Below are 13,127 nucleotides of genomic sequence, written 5' to 3' on the forward strand. Positions count from 1 at the left end.
GGTTGTCAGCAAACTAATGCAACCCTAAGCATGGTTCTGACACAGGATTTTCCTTTCAGGCTGTACCTACTTGAAGGGAAATACTCCTCAGGTAAGTAGAACACAGTGGAGAACTGAGTGAAAGAGTGAGGGGGAATGGTGGTGACTAGCAAGTCCAATCTGAGTTGATGTTACAGCACCTCAGACCAAGGCAAAAAAAGTGGGCAGGTCGCAAATGTTGGCCTTTCCATGAGACTTGACAGTATTGTATGGAGGCAGGACATCATGAAGCAATGATGTGGTGTTTCTGCTTTGTACCGCTCTGGTGAGACTTTCAGCTCTGGGCACTAGAAGCAAAAAAAATGCAGAGAAAACTTGGAAGGTAGTAAGAGAAGAACAACAAAAATGATGACAGAGCTGGAGGGATTGTTTTTATGAGGGAAGATCAAAAGAACTAAATATGTGGAGCTTGGCTAAGTGATGACTAAGAAGGGAACATGAAAACTAGCTACAACTGTTTGAAGGATATAAACACTAGAGGTGAGCAAACAGCAGGGAGAAATAGTCTATGAATTTGAAAGTCATTTTCAGTTCAACCATGTTTCCACCCTTTAGTGCTCACTTTCTGTTAAGACTTGTGCTTTACTGAGGATGTTTTCAGGGAAAAGCACACTTGATTAGTTCAAATGCTTCAGTATCTACAAGGGAGTTCTGAAATGTAAGTTCAAGCTTAAAATGTGAAATTTGCTTTACCTTGCATAAGTCACCTAATGCTAATCAACAATATGCAAATTTCCTGTATGGCAAGGCAAATATGTGGGATGAAAACTATACTTCCAGTTTTACATGGTACTTGTGTCCTTCCCTGATGGATTTACTTAGTTAACTGAGCAATGCAGGATAGGCTCCAGCTGCTTCTATCAGCTTTGCACAAAAGGTGAGGCATTTGCTCTTGTTGACAGGCTGTATTTTATAAGTGGTATGATTTGCATGTTGATCTGTTGGGGGAGATTTTTTTTTTTTGTTTGACAGTGGTTAAAAGTGACTAGAGCACAAAACATGAGCATGTTACATATATGAGGGCTGTTGGTGCAGTGTTACGAAGCTGTGCAGATATGCTTGTGTGCTGCAAAGGAGGCTTTCTGTAACTTGTTTGTGGGCAATTCATAAGCTTAGAAAGGTGAATTTAGCTTCTGTGACCCCCATGGATAGTTAGTGCAATTGAATTGAGAGGAGTTTTAAGAAAATGTTGTCTTAATGGTGAAATTTTCTCCTTCTGGAGGTCTATTTGTCATTTAAAGCACTTGGGCAAAGCAATGGAAGCAGGTGCTGGGCAAGCCTCAGGTGAACTGACTAATTTGGTAAGTCATTTTCAACTTTGGTGATTTGTGAATTCAGGCATTAAATTCTGTGTTAATACTCGTCAATAGACTTGTCTACGCATCTTCCCCTGTTAATGCAGGATTGATGCATGCCGCTCAGCAAATGACAAGAAATACACAGTCAGCTGTGTAGACACACTCTTTAAGGAAATGCCTCTCTGGAAATGACTGTGTGTATGTATGCATGCATCAATCCATACTGTACACAGAAACTACAGGCATTGACCTATGCAAACACACACCAAATTATCGCTTCCTATAAACAAATTAGCATGCTTTAAAAGGTGAAAAGCTCTATAAAATTGTCTGCCCTGTTGTTTATGGCATGAGCAGAGGATGCACTACATTACAGAGGAGCTCACATTTCTCTCTTCTCCCCCCACCCCTCTCTAAATGGACGTGTGCTCCGTCCGTTTCACCATTGTTCCTGCCAGCCCGATCCCAGCAGGGGTTCCCTAATTAGCAATCTCTTCATTTCCAATCAAAGCACAAAGCGGCCCCAAAAGCCTCTCTTTATGAGGGAGCTGAGCGGTGGCTGGGGACGTGGAGTGGGATAATTGCCTTCGCCACTGGCAGCAGTAAGCAGCCTGGCTAATTCATTATTGTAATAACTTTGCTTGTCCTTGGGGAGGGGGGGCTAGGGTGAGGAGGACTGAGCCTGGCGGTGCTAGCTGAGGACAGGGGGAAGGGGGAATCCAGCCAGGATTGAGGTAGAAGATGGGGACAATTGGCAGGAAAGGAGAAACTATTTGAGATTTTTTTTCCCCTCTGTCCCCCCTTAATAATTTGAGGAGGGTGTTAATCTGTGGCATGGCAGACAGTGCTCCCTCAGCAGGACTACTGAGTGCACCCTTCTGCTCTGCCCTTGTGTTCACAGAGGGGGCATCCTGCAAAGGCATGTAGCACATAACCTGGTCCCAGGAATGTCGGGGAGGCTGAGGCTTGGTGGGTGAGGAGGACCCAGGGGTTGTCTTTCAGTCTGAGTAGGAAAAGTTGAGGCTGCAGCCTTGAGATAAGGTTGAATGACTCAGCTGCCCACACCCAGCAGTCTGTGGCATTCAGTGATGCACGAGAAGTCACCAGTCCTTGTGTGGAGTCTGCTGTGCTGTGTTTATTCCACACAAATAGGAGCTGACAAATCTGCGGCAGAGCTTTCTTCCTATCTATTGTCTCCTTAAAATACCTTTAATCACTTACCCACCTTCGTGTGGGCTGTAGCTTTGACTTCACTGGGGCGCTGCTGGCTTCCAGTAGCAACCAAGGCTCTGCCCTTGTGAACAGACCACTAGGCTGAGATGCAGGCAGCTGCTAGGAGCTGCTAAAGGGAATAGGCAGAGGTGGTGATTACTGATTACTTGAAAGTAATATGGAAATGTCCGTGGTGTGGCCCAGTAAGCTGTTTAGGTTGGTTGGTTTTTTTGAAATAGGTATGTGTTTGAAGTAGGTAGGACAAGTCATATATTTCTGGACCCACTGGTTCTTCTTTTTTTCTTCCTTTGTCCACATCTCATATTGGTGTTGGCTACACTAATTGGACTGATAGGACAGCTCCTTTTCCAGATCACTTAGAGCTGTTACTGCTGTGTACGTTCACTGAGCTCGTCACTCTGGTACTGTCACCATTCACGTTCCTGCAGTGAGATGGCTGGTAACGTACCTATGCATTTTACTGCCAAAGTTTTGTTTTTTTCACTGAAAATTATTATTTCTGGCATGAAGTAAACAAAAGAACCAGTAACATCAAAGTGCAGGTGTCAAACGTACAAATCCAAAGGTGGCAAAAGCAGTTTCCCATTAAACTACAGCACTGTATTAGTAAACACCCCATTCTGGAGCTATTTGTGGTGCAGTGGTGTTATGAAGAGGCACATGGAGCAAGTCCTCAGCATGATGCAAATTTCAAAAATTTCCCAAAGAGTTTTTAGCCACCTAAGACGCAAAATGCTTACAGGGAGACAGATGCTTCTGGGGTAGTTGTCTGAGACACTGGAGGCTTAATAGATGTTTGCAGCAGAACTTATAGTTGATTCCTGTGACCTGATTCCTGTGACCAGTGCTGTTTTCCCATGTCCCTTGTGCTAGTTGCTGTCTGACGGGCTTCTCCACCTCTCAGCCAGGCATTCATCCTCTTCAAGGCTGTGCTGCCTGCAGCCAAATGAATGTCAGCTCAGCTGACAAGTAAGAATAAACTTCCTCTGCCCTGTACCAATGTGCGTGAGCAGTCCACAGTGGTGATGCTAGAGTCCCAGGAGAAAATGTCTTGATATCATTATTGTTATTTTCATGATCAGTGGTGTAGTCTTGGTTGTGTTGTGCTTCTTGCTGTCCAATGTAAACACTATACAGGGAAAGGCTCAGATGGGCCTGTGAGTGAGCACAATGGCTATCAGGGGATTTCAATCACTTGTTCTGTGTCCTGCTTCTGGATCTGGAACCTAAGGGTTGTTGTAGCAGTGATGAGGGAGTTGGACAAGCTGTGAGAGGTACATGTAGTGAGTTAACAGCAGTAACAGCACATGGGGTTGAGGTGAACTCATATACATAACCCTGTCTGCTAAAAATGGTATATCCCCATTTGTACATCTGTGGGATTCTCAGTTGTGTGGTATGTCCTACACTTGCTTTGCGTTTTTTGCTCCAGCCCCTGAACAGCACCTTAATGGTGTGGAAAGTGTGCTGGCCAAGGGTTAGAGCCAGACACACAGTGGAAGAGACTTTTGAACAAACTATTTTCTTTCCTTGTGTTTCCAGCTGCTCAGGAATGAGGATCATCTGGAATCTCCTTCCTGATGCTTTAGGAAGCTAAAGACCTTTTGGTAAATAAATTGGGAACAGGCACTTGAAAGGGCTGAAAGACATCTGACATGCAGCACGCTGGCATAAGATTGATGGGATGTCAGGATATGGGCAAAGATGGATGAACTGGAGTAACGATGGACAGTTTAGTCTTGACTTCACTTTTAGTCCAAGACCCTAAATTGTTGCATCATTAGCAATTGCTTCTGGGGAGGTAAGAAATTTGTGGCAATGGGCATGAGAAGGAATATTAATGATCCAATTTCCAGCTGGGTTCCACTCCAAGGCCTTGCTGGGTGACGTGCATTTTTAATCATAACAAACCAGGATGAGAAGTTGTTTGCAGTGAGGCAGTCCTGTATGTGGAGCCACACTGTGTGACACTATCTCAGACCTCTGCCTGCTGCTCGGAGGAGGCTGTCGAGTACAGCTGCTCTGCTGTGGGCTGGGCTGGGCTGGGCTGGACTGTGGCTGTAGTAAAACCTGGATCGCCTAGGAATGCATCCATGGAGGGAGCCTAGTTATTATCTTGAATGGCCTAAACCTCTTGACCAGAAGAAATCACTGAATTCAATTGGAGCTTCAGATCAAGACTGGCCCCAATCCCAAAAGGGCAGCAATATGATTTCTAAATGTTAGAAAGCCTTGTGCTAACACAATGCTGAATTCTCTGTTAGCCAGTTTTTACAGTCTTGATGGTTTCTGTGCAAGGGTCATCTCACTTGTTTCTGTTTCTAGGAGGTGATTTCTCTGTCTTTCAGGGGAATGCAGTCTGGCTGAGTGATGTGCCCAACAGCAGCTTTGATCCTTTCAGTCTTGGGAAGGAGCATGAGAGAATTTGGGAGAACCTTTGAGGTCTTCTGACCTTCTGAGATGTTTTTCATTCTGAACTTTTAGCCGCAGAGAGCTCTTCTGTACTGCTCTAGGTGCCCATCATTGCATGGTTCAAGCAGTCAGGAGCTGTTTTTGAGGGACATGAAGCCCCCTCACCTACGACTGGATATTCTGTGCTCATTTAGCAGTGGGACGTGCAGCTCTGTCCTTGATATGCATTTGCCAGCTGCCTACCTTAACTTACATGCTGAGCTTCAAGCTCTGTGTCTCAGGACAGGCCCCTGTTTACGCCTGTTTACTTTTCCTTCATCTTTTACTCTGTCTTGGTGACTGTAATTCCTTTGTAGGATTAAACGGCTAATAGTCACACCAGCGTTCTCATCCCACAGTTATCTGGTGTATGTGAGAATATGGTATAGAAGCACAGCCTTTTTGTGGCAGAGGTGTCTGATAACGTCTCTGTCAGAAGAACCGGCTTAGTTTTCTCAATACAAGCCTTACAGTGCACGTTAGGCAGGACAGTCATTCCATCTAGCAGAGGGCAGGGGTGCTACAGGTACTCTCACTATAATACAGGGGTTTTGCGAGGAAGAAATACTTGTCTTGCAGCTCCTTGTGTGTGTTTTAAGGCCAGAATTAAGTATTGACTTTCCTGTTGTTCTCACCAATCATTCAGTTGCTCCCCTATTTTTTAGTGTTAACTCAAACTAGGGAAAAAGGACTGCACGTTTGGACCATGTGGCATTCATGTATCTGGGAGAGGAAAGGTGGTTAGTGTTTGATATCCCAGTGCTCTTGCTCATTATTTTCAAGTAAACAAGGTGGAGGATCTGGAAGAGAGAATAGAAAAAGCCGTCCTGGCTTTTTTTTTTCCTCATTAAACTGGGAGCTAGTGTTCTCTGGGATGGTCTGTGCTGACACAGCCATTTGTATTCCGTTGGGTGGAGTTAGAGCATTGCTGCAGAAGGATGGGATGCTGTCTGTCAGAAAAGGAATTTCTGAAAGAACATAGACACCTGCAAAATCAGAGCCAGCCAGGCCACTCGTGTCTGCCCCAGCTCCTGCCTGCCGCAGTGCCAGGGGAAATGCCAGCAGCTTGAAGACTTCTGGTTTGCTTCAGAATAAAAGTTATAGGATTCATGTAAGAGCTGTTTCACCTGAGGAAGGGAATTCACTGAAGTGGGTGAGGAGGGAGTGGGGAGAGGACGGGAGGAGCTGCCTTTCAACATCCACAGTAGATGCTGCCTCTGGCATAAGCGCCCTGGTTGGAGGACAGATCAAGGGGTTTGGACATGTTGTGTGCATGCAGCAAGTCTGGCCCTGAGAGAGGCACCCTTCCACTTGGCAAAGCCGCCTCGCTGCTGCTGCTTGATGCCCAAGCAGCCAACATGCCTCCTCCACAAAAGGCTTTGGTTTGAAATGTTGAAAACTGCAGTTCTGTGTGTGTGAGAGTGTGGGGATTGCACAAACAGTGGTCCCCTCCTGCACTGCGTGTGTGTGACAGGTGGATGTAGCTTGTTGTGATTTTTTTTTTACGACTGTTTTTTGGTGAAGATGGATACCATTTGCTGAGATGGGTATTTGTTGCCCAGGCAAATCTCCCAGTGTATTTTCAGCAGCTGTACACGATCTCTGTGTGCGGTAGGTATGTGTGTGTGCATGTACATGCTTGTGTATGCCTTTATTTCCATGCTCCAGCTGCCTGCCTCTGATTTAAGGGCAGGTTTTATTCCCCAGCTGCCTCAGGGCTCCTCTTTTCTGATTGCATTAAAGTCTCCGTAATTCTCCCCTCATTAATGATTGGCATATTTTTACCTCTCACTAAAGGAGCTTGGAGGCAACTCCCGTGGGGCCCTGCTCGCCAAATGAAACAATTTCATCCTGCTCCAGAAACGCATTAAAAAGGGTTTGTCAGGATCTTATCGCTAGTTAGGGAAAGCTAATCAAATTACTTCTATTTATTAGCTGCTGCAGCAATGTGTCATTCCATCAAGTACAGGTACTGGGACAGGCGGGGATTGCACGGAGAGCTCTGTGCACTCAGTGCTGCTGTCTTGTTCTGCACGACACCATCTCATGCCAACGGAGGCTGCAGGGCCAGGAGAGGCTGTGAGCTTCCCTGCAACAGTGCTGCTGCCACCATTCCTACCAGGATTCCCCTCTGCTGCCCTTCTTTACTCATCTTTTCCAGAGCAATCTCCAAAGTGCCTTCTTAGTAGCACTCCTGAGCTTTTACCTTTGGTCAAGTTGCTTCTGCATTTGGTTGACCTCTTCTTGCTGTTACGGATAACGTTGTGCGATGGACTGTTTTGTTTTGAAATGCTTTGGGATTTATTTATTTTTTTTGCACAAGTTTAACTCAGTATTAAACCAGTCCAGGAATGATTTGTTATATGGTTTCTCTTTAGACCTGGGGGCTTACTGACAACAGTGGGGCAGGATCGTGGCAATTTGGAAAATAATAAACATAGGCATTACTTACTTTCTGAGTTTTTAAGGAAATTTATTTTTCAACTTTTTTGTAATTTTTTTAATCCATGTGGTTTAGAAAGGTAATGAAATTTGAGGGGCTGGGAAAGAAAACAACTGAGTTTTTTTGGTTTGTTTTGGAGTTTTTTGGTTTTTGTTTTGTTTTTTTTTTGGGGGGGGGATAGGTTCCAAGGACCTAGCTGGGACCCTGAGAGCACCAGCTGTTGCTGGACTGATGCTGATTGCATGAGCAGTAGTGGTTTGCGGAGCAGGAGGTGTGAACTCAAAAGCACACTTTTTTTTTTTATGATTCCACATGTGGAACATGCTTTTCCTACATGCACAATGCACTTGTATTTGCAACCATATGCGCACCCCGTTCTTGCACATGATCCTAGTCCCCAGGATGAGTGTACCTGCTGTGGGCATGCTCAAAAGGGATGCGGAAGCAGGTGCCTGAAATACACTTCTAAACTTTAGAAAATATAAGTCTACTTCCATTCCTTTACCATTTCATTCATTTTGAAACTAAGCAAATTCGTTGCTTTTATTTTGGATAAACATGTGTGCCAGTGAAAATGTGCCTATTTCCATGTAAAACTAGTCTCATATTAGAAAAAAAAAAAACACACAAGAATAAAACCATTTAGCTGGTGTATTTACATGAAGTGAAGTTTGTCTAAATAGGGTTACGGTGATTCACGATGATGATATTGCTGTGCACTTCGTGTAAACCTTTGCTGTTTTATTTTGTGCATACCAGGAACTTCACCTTAGCACAAAATCCTGGCAGTGGAGTGAAAACGTGCTGTTCCCATGAGTGTCTGTGTGGACATAATGGTGCGCACTTGGTGCTGGCTTCATTCAGGGTAGGTCTGTGCTGGTTTTTAGCGTTTTGCAGCGTACGTACACACGTGCACACTGTCTTTGCGCAGAAGTGATGGTGTGGGTAGAGCTTTGGCAGTGTTCTGGTACTACAAGCAATGATTTCTGGAGCTTGGGTTGCTGGGGGACACGTAAATCCCCCAGCTGCTATAGCTGTGTTAGTTCTGTGTGGTGTGAGGGGCTGCCAAGCTGCAGGGGCTCTGGGTGCCATTCCCAGGAGCAGCACCGCAGCAGGATGAGTGGGGAAGTCTTGCCCCAGCAGCCCTGCGCAGTGAGCCACGCTCCAGCATCCTCATCATCCGCACAGTTCAAAAGGCAGGCCGGAGCAGTCCGTCACGTCCCACAAAAGGCTGTATTGATTGGTCTGCCGGAGCGTTTCCCCGGGTCCTTTATATCTCTCTGCCTCGTCGTCAGTAATGAAGAGGCTGAGCGCAGGGAGAGTCAGCAGATTCCCAGCTGCTGGGATTTCTTCATCTTCTCATCAGGATTTTAATTAGACACGTCCAAGAGGGCAGCACCGTGTGAGGGCGGGCGGGAGCTTTATCAAGCAGGCCACATCTTTAATTACTGTTTACTGACAGATAACAAGGGGGGGAAGGGGGGTGGTGGCAGAGATGGTTGTAGGGGGAAGCAGGGAAAGGACAGCAGTCCCCAGAGTGTGCACTCAGCCAAGGAGAAAGCCTTTACTAAGGATCAAGTGGAAATTGTTCCCCCTCCCCATCCTGCCATGCTGTTTACCTGTTGCCAAAGTGAGAAAAGTTCCCTTTGCCCCTTTCCTAGGAGGCAGGAGGTAGATCTGAAAGGTGTGAAGCGGTAAGGGCCAGAGATGTAAGGAATGAAAAGTGTAAGTTTGGTTAGAGAAAAATGAGAGAACTGTCTCCTCCAAGCTGCCGGGGTCCTCAGCTGAGCTGTCCTGTGCCTTCCCAGCCTTGGGCAGTCCTGTGGGTTTTCTGACACAGCACAGTAGGAAGCAAAATCATTTCCTCCTCCTTCTGTTTGGGTTCAGCAGCCCCCCTGCCATTGCTGTTTTGTCCAAAAGAAACCTTCTTCTGTCTTTCCATGTGTCCTCGGCACTGGTGGCTTGAGAGCAGTCTTCTCTGTGGCTGCTGCTCTCACAGACTTCTTCCTTGCTCTTTCATGGGCCAGCTCTCCACTTGATGTGAAATCTTCTCTTCTGCCTGGCCCCAGAACTCACATCACCCCCCATGAGGAGTCTCCTTCCCCACGAGGTGTGTTTTGACACCATTTCTCCAGCTGTGCCCTGCTGGATCATACCTCTGTTCTTAACTGCAGTTGCCTCCTCGCTGATTTGTGTTATCCCTGGGAATGGTGTTATCTCATGGGAACGGAGTCCCCACTGAGGCGAGTGGCTGGGCCTGGCTGCTGTGGTGGATCTGTGCTCCCTGGCTCCACCAGCCCTGTGGGCCCTGGGAGGCCCGCAGTGGAGTGCATTGACCGATATCCTGAGCTGGCGATCTGAGCTCAGCTGCCTGCAGCTCTCCAGAACTTTCCTCTGAAGTTCATGCTGCAGTCTAGGCGGTGTTTGTATCCACTGGAAGGTAGTCTGATGCTTCCAAAATGTTGCTTCACTGCCCAGCATGGAAAACTGGGCCTGAGCCAGAGCTGTCTTTCCCTCGGTGCCCACAGACTCTCCATGCTCTGAGCAGAACAAGATCTGGAGGATGTGCTTGGGATCAGCAAGGACTCAGTAATTGGACTGTTGTTCTTTCATTTTGCTACGCAGTAGCGAGCAGATTATAGAGCCCACATGTTATAGATTTCCTGTCATCCCTCATGAATCAAGCTCCACTGTCTTATTTACTGTCGGCCAAGGCCTGTGAATAACATCACCAAGGGATACGCTCTCACGCAGTTGTGCAAACACAGTGCAGAGCAGTTGCATGTGCCTTTGAGCTGTCAGTTCCCCTTCCCCCATCACAACACTTCAGCAAGGCTTTATGGAAGAGGAGGGCCCCCTGCTTCCTGTCTGAGCAGAATGGCTCCTGGCCTGCATGGGAGCTCGCTGTTTGTAACACTGGAGGTGAACCTTTGCTATCCCAACGATGTGAAGTTCCAAAAGTTATAAGGTGATGGCATTGCTCCTTTGCAGCTCCAGTCATTCTGTATGTTCTCTCCTGCATGTGCCAAGGAGGTGGACCTGCAGTGTCCTGGGAGCTGGTTCAGATGAAATCTGGCATGTCGTCACTGCTTGTCAGCAAGAAGAGATTGGTTTGTGCTCAGGGCACAGCACTGGAAGGCAGGACTGTGGGCACGGCTCTCTGCTCCATCGAGGACGTATGCTAAGGAATTTTGCTGCTCTACCCTAGTAGTGTAGTGAACATAACAAATGATAGCTTTGATACCCAAGGGAACGGCATGGAGCTGCGACAGGGGAGGGTCAGGATGGGTGTTAGGAAAAGGTTCTTCACTGAGAGCGTGGTTGGGACAGGTCCCCAGGGTTGTGGCCATGGCACCGAGCCTGACGGAGTTCAAGAAGCAGTTGGACAAAGCTTTCAGACACGTGGTTTGATTTTTGGGTGGTTCCATGTGGAGCCAGGAGTTGGACTCAATGATCCTTGTGGGTCCCTTCCAACTTAGGATACTCTGTGATTTAACAAAAGATATTTTCTCAAGTTTCCCCAAACTTCAGCTCAAGATTTTGAAAGCGTGTGAGAAATTGAATCCAACTGGAAGATTTATCTCAGCGAAGGGCTAACTTTTTTTTTTTTTTTTTTTTGGAACTGCAGTGAGGCATGGCTACCGAGTCAGCTGGAGTCCCCTAGAAGAGAAGGGAAATTTGACTTGTCTGCCACAAGCCAGCCTGCTAGTTGCAAAACCTGTGGCCTTCCAAGTGATAAGCTTAGAGACCTGGAGAGATGAAATCAGAGGGACTGAGGTGCTAATTTGTTTTTGTTTAGGCAGGTTAATATTTTTTTTCATTGAAATCTAGATATTAGACAAGGTCTGGTGAATGCCTCTTTAAATTGTAAGAGGCTCTGTTCAGGAGGAAGCAAAAAAGCCGGTTGCTATATCTATTGTTCTTAGAGCTGGAAGTAAGTGGGCTTTGAATGCAATGTGGGAGATTTCAGTTCTGAGTTACAAAGTTTGTGTTAGCAACAATACCGAAGCATTAGAACACAGACTGGGAAGGGTTGGAAGTTTTTCAGAGCAGGCTGAAAAAACACCTGTCAACATAATGCTGCTGTGACTGGTCCTCTGTTGGGACAGAGGGACACGCCAACCAGCTGACATGGTCCGTGCCTTATTTCCTGTGACTCTAAGATGTGTATGATCTTGTGACCAGCTGATGCAAGCCTGAGATGGATGTAGGTGTGTGTATCAAATAAGTGCTAGCATCTGTAAGCTACCAGGATAGTGTATGAAGGAGTACCAGCACTCTGCTAAGCTTCAGAGGCCTGCCATCCAAATGCTAATATGACCAACCATGATAAGTTTTAAAACACGACGGCAGCAGCAGTCTTCCGTACTTAAGCAAATTCCTTAGTTTTTATCTTCAAATCTGCAGCAGATTACTAGCACTGCCTTTTTCTACTAGTACTCCCTGTAAAATTTCAATTCAGCTGTTCATACCGCTGCATAGCTTTAGTCATTGCTTTACACATTTTCTATACCTCTGACAGATTTGTTTAGGGAAAACTTTTGTCAAAAATAGCATGTGTTTTAAAAGACAAAAAATAGGGGTTATGCTGTGTTTCTGGATTTTGCCTTTCTTCTGTGTAAAAATAAGAAGACTTCTCTTCATAAAACTCTAAAATTACATTTTGAAGCCACACTGGGTGGACAGACAGGTCTGTGTCAGGTGATGGGATATCAGTAAGTGGGGCCACCAAAGTAATGGGAAGACGGGGCAAGGGAGATGGGCAAAAAGGTGAGGAGGAGGAGTGAACAGGCAGATGTTGAACAAGGAAGCTGGGACTGCAGATTGTTGGGGAATGGTGTTTGGGGAGGTGAGATGAGAGCAAAGGAAAGGGTTGGGGTGAGGAGGCAAAGACGATTAAGAGAGTGGGCTGGGATGGTCTGGATTGGAGAAAAAGAGGCACAACTTGGGCTGAATGGTCAGCAGGGCCTCTGACTCATTATTCCTCGGTAGTCATCAGTGTCTGAAATTCACCTGGTGTTTCATGCTGCTCATGTTACTCTTCACAGAGGAGAATGACCCACTCCTGCAGCCTGTTTGCTCCATTACCTTGGAAATAGCATGATGGGTCTGTCTTTTCTGATAACCCACAGAAGTGTCATTGTGATGCTTCATGAGGGATTATTATTATTTTTCTGTAAAAGAAACACCAAACTGAAAAGGGCACTCTGAAGGGTGCTAACACAAGAACCGGGAGGTGAGGAAAGGCCAGTTATACTCTGTACATTTCTGTCAACCTGACTGTGCGTCTTACACAACTCAGGTTTTAGCAACGTAACTCTATGCTATTTCTTCCACAGGACCCCTGCCTCATTCACTGCATGTGACGGACCTACTCTGAGATAAATCAGAGTTGCACAGTGAAAGAGACCATCTGTAGGACCCCTGCCTCATTTGTCAGGTGTGTAGTGAGTGAGACAAGGGACGGCAGGAGAGAAAGAGAAGCTTTTATGGCTGAGGCAGAGAAATTCTGACCTGGCAGTTGACTTTCTCTCTGACCATTTCTCTATGATAGCCTTTAAGTTTTTTAAGCAGCTGTTGTGCCAGTGGCTGTTTAATTGTGCGTTCCCTGTTTTATAGTGAACCTTTTTTGATCCCAAAGGACCTACTTTACAGAAGCACTG

At 46.2% G+C, this 13,127-nt stretch overlaps 1 protein-coding gene across 7 annotated transcripts in view; it reads left to right on the forward strand.

The window, feature by feature from the left end:
- ESRRB (estrogen related receptor beta) overlaps positions 1-13,127 on the forward strand; it is a 157,042-nt gene that overhangs the window by 43,477 nt on the left and 100,438 nt on the right. Inside the window, exons 3-4 of one of the 7 annotated variants that reach the window (XM_080595630.1) lie at positions 8,224-8,329; positions 12,804-12,904. The exons of 5 other annotated variants lie outside the window; for them this stretch is intronic. The gene's annotated coding sequence lies outside the window, so the exon portion shown is untranslated. The remainder of the gene's footprint in view (positions 1-8,223; positions 8,330-12,803; positions 12,905-13,127) is intronic. One more of the 7 variants, XM_080595629.1, reaches the window with a different exon arrangement.

The sequence above is a fragment of the Anser brachyrhynchus genome (genome assembly GCF_964034855.1).
Source record: "Anser brachyrhynchus genome assembly, chromosome: 5".
In the NCBI taxonomy this organism is placed as follows: Eukaryota; Metazoa; Chordata; class Aves; order Anseriformes; family Anatidae; genus Anser; species Anser brachyrhynchus.